Raw genomic sequence first — 11,259 nt, 5'->3', positions numbered from 1 at the left:
CCTTGTCTCTATATCTCTCTGTGTCTCTATATGTCTGTGTGTATCTGGTATATATATGTCTGTCCTTAACTAATGGAAACTCTCCTTCTTTTATAGCCTAGTATCAGGCCATTTACAGTCTGTAAAACCATTCAGATCCCCTCTTTTTTGCTGTTTTTCCACTCAAATCCTTAAGTAAAACCCCTCCCATGATATTCCCCTGACAGCCCTTTTGATCATCTTATTAAACTAAACAAGGGTATGGGCAGCCTGAATATGGCCTGACAGCACATGCTGTCCCATTTGCTCTAATTATTAAAGAACCATAGTGCACATGCTGCCCAAGAATACACATGCTATCAATTCAAAACTCAATACTGAACTGAAACTATAACCTAACTCATAAATGTTTCTGATTCAAATTAAACAACTACCAAACTATAACCAGTTCCTAGTTGGATTCAAACAAAGTTTCGGTAGGAAACAAAACAAAATGAATCAAATTGTCACCATTCAACAGCTGAAACTAATCGACGACACGTATCGAATCGACTAAACTAATTATAACATGGAACAAACAATCGATCAAACAAACACAAATAGGGCGTAGACTGTTCTTGACCATTTTGCACGATACAGGGGAAAACCAGGCCTTATTGATTCAACGAAGTTAAACACATTGAAATATGTATACTACTATACGAATTCAACATAACAGAATAAACAAACGACCAAATAAAAAGGTCTTATGGAAACGAGGAAACAAGCTGACAACAGAAATCCCAAAATAAAATAGACAAACAAACTAAACAAACATGCTGATAAATTAATCTACATTAAATAGATAACAAAAGGAAACAGTGAACAAACCAGAACATGTTTTAACATGGATGACCCAAGCCCGAGCTTGATTTTCCCATTTGAGGTCGGACAAATCCTAACCAAGGTGTTTTCGAACGAGAACACTTTGATTAGGATCTACTAGACCCCAAACTTCCGTTTAAATCCAAACAGACTCCACAAATTTTGGTGTTCTAGGGTTCGATTCTTTAGATTTGGGTTTTTGGGGTTTGTGGGTAGATTCGGACCAAACCAAGCTTGGTTTGGTCACGAGGGAGGTCAGGGGATTGTCTAGTGTGAATCTGGGGTGGTTTGGTGTAGGTCAAGGTCCGGCTCAAATCTTTAAATGAAGATTTGAGATGGTGGTGGAGGATTCGAGACCCATGGTTAGTGGATTTGTGTTCAGGGGGTTGAGGGGGTCCTAGGGTGTTAAGGTGGTGGTCACCGGTGTCCTTGCCGCCGGGTTTACGGTGAAGGTGCACAGGGGCGGCTAGGGTTCTAAAGGGTTTGGGTCTGTGGTGAGGACGATGAAGGGGGGGGGGTGTTTGGATGGGGCGTGGGGTAAGGTTTTAGATTTATATAGTTAGTGAGTGGATAGATCCTGGCCGTCGGATGAGGCGAGATGAAGGGCCAGGATCTTTCAGCTGGTGGGGAACGGTGTCGTTTCAAATGTCAGGGGTTGGGTTGGTCCGGGGTTGAACGGGTCGGGTTCATGGGGGTGACCTGAGGCCGTTGGATGGGATTGGGTTTTAACAGTTGAGATTAGACGGCCTTATACGGCGTCATTTGAGTAAAGGATTGGCCTGATCTGGGCCGTTCCTCTGAATTAATCAATGGCTCAAAAAGTTGATGCCTATACGGCGTCGTTTGGAGCGTCTTGCAGAGGACCTGGTTGGACTGGGTCATTTGTATTGGTTTGGGCCTGATTTCATTTGAAATTTTGACCCAAATCCAATATTTTCCTTCTTATAAAAATAAAAATTCCTAACTAAATTATAAAATCAAGATAAAACCATACCAATATTAATTAATACTCAAACAACCATTATCACTCACATTAAACATTTAATTAAAATAAAATCACTTAATGACAACAAAATAGAATAAAAGACGCACATTTTTTATGATTTTCCTTTTAAGAAAAAATTGTAGTTTGATTAATTCCTCACACGCGACATATATATATTTTTTGTATTTTTGTTGGATAAGACTAAATAGACATGGACAAAGACTACAAATAGCTAACAAAAAATGCTACGTAAATTCCAAAAATTGTATGGCAAGGCCATTTGTTATTATTTTGATTTCTTTTTGGAGTAATTGTCATGTAAACAAAAATCACGTGCTCACAGCTGCCCCTCTTTGTTCGGAAACACGAAGAGTTTTCGTGCAAAGATAAAGTGAGCGGATATGAGCGATTTTTGCCTATTGGAATACTCCGTGTGAAGCACATTTTGAAAGATTTGACCGAATCTTTGCTTCAAAGATTTCCTACATATCCTGGGCTAAACAGGAACCAGGTCAATGTAGTTCGGGAAACTTTGGTAGCTGGGACTACCATGGGATTGCAATGCTTGCTGTTACTGTTGTTGTTGTTGCCACTGTTGCTTTACTGACCGCCTTATTACAACCAAAGGAAAATTGAAACTGAACTAACTACTTATGCTTGTCAACTGCTAGTTACAAGATTCCTATCTATGATTCTTTTGCAACTTGATCTTGGGTCTTAGCTGATTCTGCTTGTAGACTTCGATCCGAATCTTGATGCTTGCAAGTTGTAGGAGCCTATTTATTTCTGCGATATTGAGTGAGACGGGATTGGCAGAACTCGGGACTTTGATCAAATTTTGGAGCGATCCGCCCTTCGTTTTTTTTCAAATATATCGGAACATCTTCTTTTTGTCTTTTCTTCTTTTCTCTATTCTGGGTTGAGACTCATTTCGTAGGTCGTCTCGTCTCGATCCATGCGCCTCGAGGTCAGACCTGCGGGGAAAAACAGACGAACGAAATTTTCTGCCCCAGTTTCACTAGGAAAATTTCGTGGGTTAGTTGCCAGGAAGTTTGTAGAATTGATGAAGGGATTGGAAAATTTCTGTCTACAAAATGCAACTCCGGGATTGGATCCCTAATATTGCCACAAGGTAAAATGCTCAGTTCAGGGTTGGAGCCCTAATGCTGGCTAAATGAAAAAATGCTCAGTTCAGGGTTGGAGCCCTAATGCTGGCTAACAGACAATGCTCAGTTCAGGGTTGGAGCCCTAATGCTGGCTAAATAGAAAAAGCTCAGTTCAGGGTTGGAGCCCTAATGCTGGCTAACAGACAATGCTCAGTTCAGGGTTGGAGCCCTAATGCTGGCTAAATGAAAAAAGCTCAGTTCAGGGTTGGAGCCCTAATGCTGGCTAACAGACAATGCTCAGTTCAGGGTTGGAGCCCTAATGCTGGCTAAAAGGAAAAAGTTCAGTTCAGGGTTGGAGCCCTAATGCTGACTAACAGACAATGCTCAGTTCAGGGTTGGAGCCCTAATGCTAGCTAAAAGGAAAAAGTTCAGTTCAGGGTTGGAGCCCTAATGCTGACTAACAGACAATGCTCAGTTCAGGGTTGGAGCCCTAATGCTGGCCAAAAGGAAAAAGTTTAGTTCAGGGTTGGAGCCCTAATGCTGACTAACAGACAATGCTCAGTTCAGGGTTGGAGCCCTAATGCTGGCTAAATGGAAAAAGTTCAGTTCAGGGTTGGAGCCCTAATGGTGACTAACAGACAATGCTCAGTTCAGGGTTGGAGCCCTAATGCTGGCTAAATGAAAAAAGTTCAGTTCAGGGTTGGAGCCCTAATGCTGACTAACAGACAATGCTCAGTTCAGGGTTGGAGCCCTAATGCTGGCTAAATGGAAGAAGTTTAGTTCAGGGTTGGAGCCCTAATGCTGACTAACAGACAATGCTCAGTTCAGGGTTGGAGCCCTAATGCTAGCTAAATGGAAAAAGTTCAGTTCAGGGTTGGAGCCCTAATGCTGACTAACAGACAATGCTCAGTTCAGGGTTGGAGCCCTAATGCTGGCTAAATGGAAAAAGTTCAGTTCAGGGTTGGAGCCCTAATGCTGACTAACAGACAATGCTCAGTTCAGGGTTGGAGCCCTAATGCTGGCTAAATGGAAAAAGTTCAGTTCAGGGTTGGAGCCCTAATGCTGACTAACAGACAATGCTCAGTTCAGGGTTGGAGCCCTAATGCTGGCCAAATGGAAAAAGTTCAGTTCAGGGTTGGAGCCCTAATGCTGACTAACAGACAATGCTCAGTTCAGGGTTGGAGCCCTAATGCTGGCCAAATGGAAAAAGTTCAGTTCAGGGTTGGAGCCCTAATGCTGACTAACAGACAATGCTCAGTTCAGGGTTGGAGCCCTAATGCTGGCTGAATGGAAAAAGTTTAGTTCAGGGTTGGAGCCCTAATGCTGACTAACAGACAATGCTCAGTTCAGGGTTGGAGCCCTAATGCTGGCTGAATAGAAAAAGTTCTGTTAAGGGTTGGAGCCCTAATGCTGACTAACAGACAATGCTCAGTTCAGGGTTGGAGCCCTAATGCTGGCCAAATTGAAAAAGTTCAGTTCAGGGTTGGAGCCCTAATGCTGACTAACAGACAATGCTCAGTTCAGGGTTGGAGCCCTAATGCTGGCTAAATGGAAAAGGTTCTGGGGATACTTACTGACCCTTTTTTTTTTTTTTTAGTAAAATGTAAAAGAGAATTCTGTGGAAAGTTCCCTTTTGAGCGGATTCCTTATTGCCAAACTGTTTCTCGCACTTGTGTATTTCTTTTCCTTCTTTGGGCGACACCTGCTTCTTGCACGGTTGTCTTGGATCATACATGTTTCAACTTTTCAAACAAATAACAATTGTTAGTTTGGAAACGGCGGTTGGTTCGGTGACCTTGATGGTTCCAGTTGTTTTGTTAAGTCATCATTTCTGGTGAGAAATTCTGCCATCGATTGTACTCAACGGCGAAACCCTTTTAGACTGCTCAGACTCGCATTTCCAGATTCTGTGATGATTTTCCCACGTAAGGTTTTGGTTCTTCCATCCCATTTTGTTTGGGGATTTTGAGTGGGAACTTTTACTGGTGGGAATCTGTGGGGATTTGTACAAGGCGGGACCCTTGTGGGGATTTGTCTAAAGGTGGCTCTGTGGGGATTTTTTACAAAGCGGACTCGTTGGGGATTTGTTGTGGCAGACTCGCTGGGGATTTGTTGTGGCAGACTTGCTGGGGATTTGTTGGGGCAGGCTCTTTGGGGAATTTTTACAAAGGGAGGCTTTGTAGGGATTTGTACAAAGGGAAACCCTGTGGGGATTTTTTTTTGTGGCTCTACTTCGAATGCAGTCAAAATCAGGATCCATCGGGTTTGGACAAACGTACCACTGAAGCGGGGTATTTTCCTTTGCGAAACGGAACTCCGTGAAACCAATCCTACCACCTATCCTTTCCAGTGTATCTGGAACTTGGAGTTAAAAAAATGAAAGGAATTCAAAGAAAAGTAAAACAAGGAACGGGGAAAGCAAATTTCAGAAAAGAAGTGTCCCTTTCGGGACAAGAAGGACTTATCTGAGAGAAATATGCATGACTTTAAATGGACATGACATGCTTTTTGGACTGGACGCCTGACCTTCAATGAACTTGCCTTTCCTCCCGAACCAAAATGGATCTGTGTTTCCAAACCGGTGGAATTTTTGCGGAGACTTCCTGAGGCGGGGTCATCCTTTCGGCCAACAGCGCCCTTTGCGGGTTTTCGCTAGTTGACCTCTCTCATTTCTCTTCCTGTCATCGCTTGATAGCACTTTTTGCGAGTTTTTACTAAACAAACTCTCTCATTTGGTTTTTCTACTCCCGTCGCCTTGCGGTGCCCGAAGGTTTTCACCGACAAGACTCTCTCATTTCATTTCTCTCAATTTAGAGTGTACCGGCCTCCATTCGTGACACTTCTTGGCTTCCCCCTACCTTTGGTAATTGATCCAAAGGGCTTGTGCTTGGTAAAGAAAAGTAGATGATACTACGACTTTTAAACCGTTTGGTGTGCCTCGGCTTCAATTTCAGGGTAAATGGGATTTTATTGGTGGTGTGACTGAACCTCAGAGAGAGGCTGCCTACGTATCCTTTCGGAATCAAGTCAGACGTAGTTCAGGTAACTTTGATCAATGTTTTGTTTTGTTTGTTGTTTTTTTTTCCGAAGATATCCAAAGAAATGTAATCGGCTCAAAGGGCTTGTAGAGAGAGTTGATAATGTTTGGGGTAGTGGGAATAAAACCTTCATCATTTCAAATGTGGCAGGACCATTGGAGTATAATTCAGACATAGTATCTTTTGACTGCATCCGCATTCACCGCTGTTTCGGGATCATTTCCTTCAATATCACCTAGATACAATGCTCCTCTTGGCAATATCTTTCTGATAATGTATGGGCCTTTCCAATTTGGAGAAAATTTTCCTTTCGCTTCCTGGTGATGTGGTAGAATGTGCCTCAGTACCAGTTGACCCACTTCGAAATTCCTGGGTCGGACTTTCTTATTGTAAGCACGAGCCATTCTTCGTTGGTACAACTGCCCGTGACAAACCGCAGCCATTCGTTTCTCGTCAATCAAAGTCAACTGCTCCAATCAAGTTTTAACCCACTCTCTGTCTTCGATTTCTGCTTCGACAATGGTTCGAAGCGAAGGAATTTCTACCTCTGCTGGTATCACATCCTCGGTCCCATAAACCAAGAGATAAGGGGTTGCCCCTACTGACGTGCGTACCGTAGTGCGATATCCCAACAATGCAAACGGTAACTGCTCATGCCACTGTCGGGAACTCTGGATCGTCTTCCTCAAAATCTTCTTGATGTTCTTGTTTGCTGCTTCTACAACGCCATTGGCCTTGGGCCGGTAAGGAGTGGAATTCCTATGTGTTATTTTAAACTGCTCGCATACATCTCCCATCAAGTGACTATTCAAGTTCGCTGCGTTATCTGTGATGATAGTTGCAGGAATACCGAAACGACAGATAAGATTTGAATGTACAAAATCCACTACATCTTTTTTAGTGACCGACTTGAGAGTGACAACCTCTACCCATTTTGTGAAGTAGTCGATGACAACCAGTATAAATCTATGTCCATTTGAGGCCTTCGGCTCGATCGGACCAATGACATCCATGCCCCAGGCAACAAATGGCCAAGGTGCAGACATGGGATGCAATTCCGTGGGAGGGGCATGAATCAAATCACCGTGCACCTGACACTGATGACACTTCCGAACGAAGCTAAAGCAGTCCTTTTCCATGGTCATCTAGTAATAACCTGCTCGAAGGATTTTCTTTGCTAAAACATACCCGTTCATGTGAGGTCCGCACACTCCTGCGTGTACTTCGTGCATGATCCTTCTTGCCTCTTCGGCGTCAACACATCTTAGTAGATTAAGGTCCGGGGTCCTCTTATACAACAACTCACCGCTCAAAAAGAAACCACTTGCATGCCGTCTAATGGTTCTCTTTTGATCTCCAGTAGCATGCTCGGGGTATTCTTGTGTCTTCAAGAACCTCTTGATATCATGGTACCATGGTTGTATGCACGATCCTGCCTCGATTACGTTACAGTAACCATGTCTCTCCGTGATTTGGATTTCCAAGGGATCGACATGGGCGTTGCCTGGGTAGGGTAGCATCGAAGCCAAGGTAGCAAGTGCATCTGCTAGTTCATTGTGACATCGCGGGATATACCTGAACTCTATTGATTTAAAATGCTTGCCGAGATCCTCTACGTGCTGTCGGTAAGGGATAAGCTTGACATCCCGAGTTTCCCATTCACCTTGGGCCTGCCGGAAAATCAGGTCAGAATCTCCTATAATCAGTAAGTCTTCGACATCCTGATCGATCGCCATATGCATGCCCATGATGCAGGCTTCATACTCAGCTGTATTGTTCGTGCAAAAAAAACGCAATCTAGCTGTAGCAGGATAATGTTGACCAGAGGGCGAGATCAGAATCGCCCCGATTCCTACACCTTTGGCGTTTACGGCTCCATCAAAGAACATCTTCCAAACATGAGCGTCCTCTGAGACCACTTCTACGGTATTTATTTCTTCATCTGGAAAATAGGTACTCAATGGATGGTATTCCTCATCGACTGGATTTTTGGCCAAATGATCGGCTAACGCCTGGGCTTTCATTGCCGTGCAGGTGACATAGACTATGTCGAATTCAGTAAGCAAGATTTGCCACTTGGCCAGTCTTCCAGTAGGCATTGGTTTCTGAAATATATACTTCAAAGGATCCAACCTGCTTATGAGGAAAGTAGTGTGAGCTTGGAGATAATGTCTCAGCTTTTGAGCAACCCACGTTAGAGCGCAACACGTTCTTTCTAGCAGAGTATACTTGGCCTCGTAGCTGGTGAATTTCTTGCTCAAGTAGTAGATCGCCTGCTCCTTCTTTCCGGTTACATCATGTTGCCCGAGGACGCAACCAAAAGAATTTTCCAAAACTGTCAGATACAAGAACAGGGGTCTCTCTGGCTCCGGCGGGACCAAAACTGGGGGATTTGAAAGATATTCTTTGATTTTGTCGAAAGCTTCTTGACACTCATCCGTCCACTTGATCGTTGCATCCTTCTTCAACATCTTAAATATGGGTTCACACGTGCTAGTTAGCTGGGCAATGAATCGACTGATATAGTTCAACCTGCCCAACAAACTCATCACGTCTTTCTTCGTTCTTGGGGGAGGTAGATCCCTGATAGATTTTATCTTTGTTGGATCTAATTCGATGCCTCTCCTGCTCACTATGAAGTCCAAAAGCTTGCCCGATGGGACTCCGAAAGCGCATTTGGCTGGGTTCAGCTTCAAATCGTACTTCCTCAATCTCTCGAAGAACTTCCTCAAGTCTTGGATGTGATTATCCTGCGTCCTGGACTTGACTATCACGTCGTCCACATACACCTCTATTTCTTGATGCATCATGTCATGAAAAATGGCAGTCATGGCCCTCATGTAAGTTGCCCCGGTATTCTTCAGACCAAATGGCATAACCCGATAACAGTAAGTGCCCCAAGGTGTAGTGAAGGCTGTCTTCTCGGCGTCTTCTTCATCCATCAATACCTGATGATACCCCGCGTAGCAATCTACGAAATATTGTATCTCATGTTTGGCGCAATTATCAACAAGGATGTGGATGTTGGGCAATGGGAAATTGTCTTTGGGACTCGCCCTATTCAGATCTCGATAATCCACACATACCCGAGTCTTCCCATCTTTTTTCGGTACTAGAACTACATTTGCCAACCATGTTGTATACTGGACTACCCGAATCACTCCCATTTTCAGATGCTTGGTGATCTCCTCTTTAATTTTGTCACTGACCTCAGTTTTGAACTTTCTTTGCTTTTGTTGAACTGGAGGACAATCAGGGTGAATTGGCAATTTATGAACCACTAGATCAACACCTAGTCCTGGCATGTCATCGTATGACCAAGCAAACACATCTTTAAATTCAAAAAGGAGTTGAATTATCGCGTCTCGCGTTTTCTCGTCCGTGTGAATGCTTATTTTGGTCTCTCGGATTTCTTCAGGAGTTCCTAAATTAACTGGTTCGGTGTCATTCAGATTTGGCTTAGGTTTATTCTCAAAGTGTTCCAATTCTCGGTTTATTTCCCTAAAAGCCTCTTCTTCATCATATTCTGGTTCTGGGTTCATTATTTCACAATTAAATAGCTCGTTGTGATCTGGGCGTGAAGTCCGCAAGCATGTCATATTTAAAGCCGCATTATTATAACTGAAAGAAAAGATAAAGGAAAAATAACAAAAATCAGAACAAAGGAAAAAATGAAAAAACAATGATGATTTTTTTTAATTTTTCTTGGAATTTGGAAGACAACAATGTTTACAACTCAGGAATTCAAAACAACAATTTAAGGGAAGAAAACATCCAAGTTATATCCTGGAGATAACTCGTGATGCAGGAAAGGTGGCAGGACAGGTCTACCCGGACTTCTGCCTAGTCGGGAATGGCGTGGCCTCCCAGTTTCGAAGTTTGGTGTTTGGCCCCATATATAGCATCTCGGTGGTGGTGGTGCCTTCTCCTGGTTGAACCATGTGAGCCTCGTAGAGCATTTCTCTCATTGCCCCACATATCTCCTCGATTTCCTCAGCCGTGAAAACCTCATCGTCTTCTTCTTCAGTGTATCTTGGTCCGACGAAAGTTTCATATAAATCCGGCAGTGGCCGAGGCAATTTCCACCCCCCATTCTTCCTCTTCTTTGCCCATTCTTCATCTTCTGGAGTGGGTTGAAAACCTATCCCAAAAAGTTTCTTGGCCGAAGGCAAGGTGATGGGTTCCGTTATTCCTTGCAATGTTCGTCCGAGCCCTTTCCCTGGCCTGAATCCTTGCCGGATCATCTCTTTAGCCACCATAATCGATGCGTTAGACAAGAAAGGTTGGGGGCAAGGTCTTCCCTCTTCATACTGCTCTGCTAACACAACTTCGAAAGCCTGATAGACCGTGTGCTCTCTCCCTTCCCTTGGTTCAAGATATGGGATGGATGGGTCCCGATAAATAGACTGCTCATCTTCTCCGTGGACCACAATTTCCCGGTCTTCGTACTCAAACTTCACCATTTGGTGAAGAGTGGAAGGCACAACTCCTGCCACATGAATCCAAGGTCTGCCGAGGAGAAAATTGTAGGACGTATCCATATCAAGCACCTGGAAAGTTATTTCAAACTCCACGGGTCCTATGGTTAACACCAAGTCTATTTCCCCAAGGGTGTCTCTCTTGACGCCATCAAAAGCCCTTACGAAGACATTATTGGGGCGGATTCTTCCGGTCCCAATTTCCATTCTCTGTAGTGTGGAGAGCGGACAAATGTCAACACCTGAACCTCCATCCAACATTACCCGCTTGACATAGTAGTCTTCGCATTTAACTGTTAGATGCAAAGCTTTGTTGTGTGCCGCTCCCTCTGGGGGTAAATCGTTCTTGCTGAAAGAGACCTGGTTAACGGCGAAGAACCTCTCCGTCATCCGTTCCAGTTGTTCAACTGAGGTTTCAACTGGTACGTATGCTTCGTTCAGGGTCTTGAGTAAGATCTTTTGGTGCTCGGCTGACCTCATCAGCAGTGATAGCATGGACACTTGCTCGGGGCACTTGCGTAGTTGATCTACCACTTCGTAGTCTGGCATTTTCATTTGTTGGAAGAAAACTTCCGCTTCTTCAACACTTACAGGCTTCTTCGGAGGGAAGCGTCTCCGTGTGGCGTTGTTTAGCTCTTGAGTGTTCGAATACTCTCCAATGAAAGTATTTTCCGGAAGTTCTCCCGTGACTTCTTTACCTTTGTACGTAACCAACGTTTTCTGATAGTTCCACGACACTGTGGACGGGTTGGTCATCGGCTTCTGTGGCACGCGTCCGATAACCACTGGCTCATTCAGCCGAGGTGGTT

The sequence above is a fragment of the Nicotiana sylvestris genome, chromosome 3 (genome assembly GCF_000393655.2).
Source record: "Nicotiana sylvestris chromosome 3, ASM39365v2, whole genome shotgun sequence".
Classification (NCBI taxonomy): domain Eukaryota; kingdom Viridiplantae; phylum Streptophyta; class Magnoliopsida; order Solanales; family Solanaceae; genus Nicotiana; species Nicotiana sylvestris.
Note: the sequence above shows the minus strand (reverse complement) of the source record.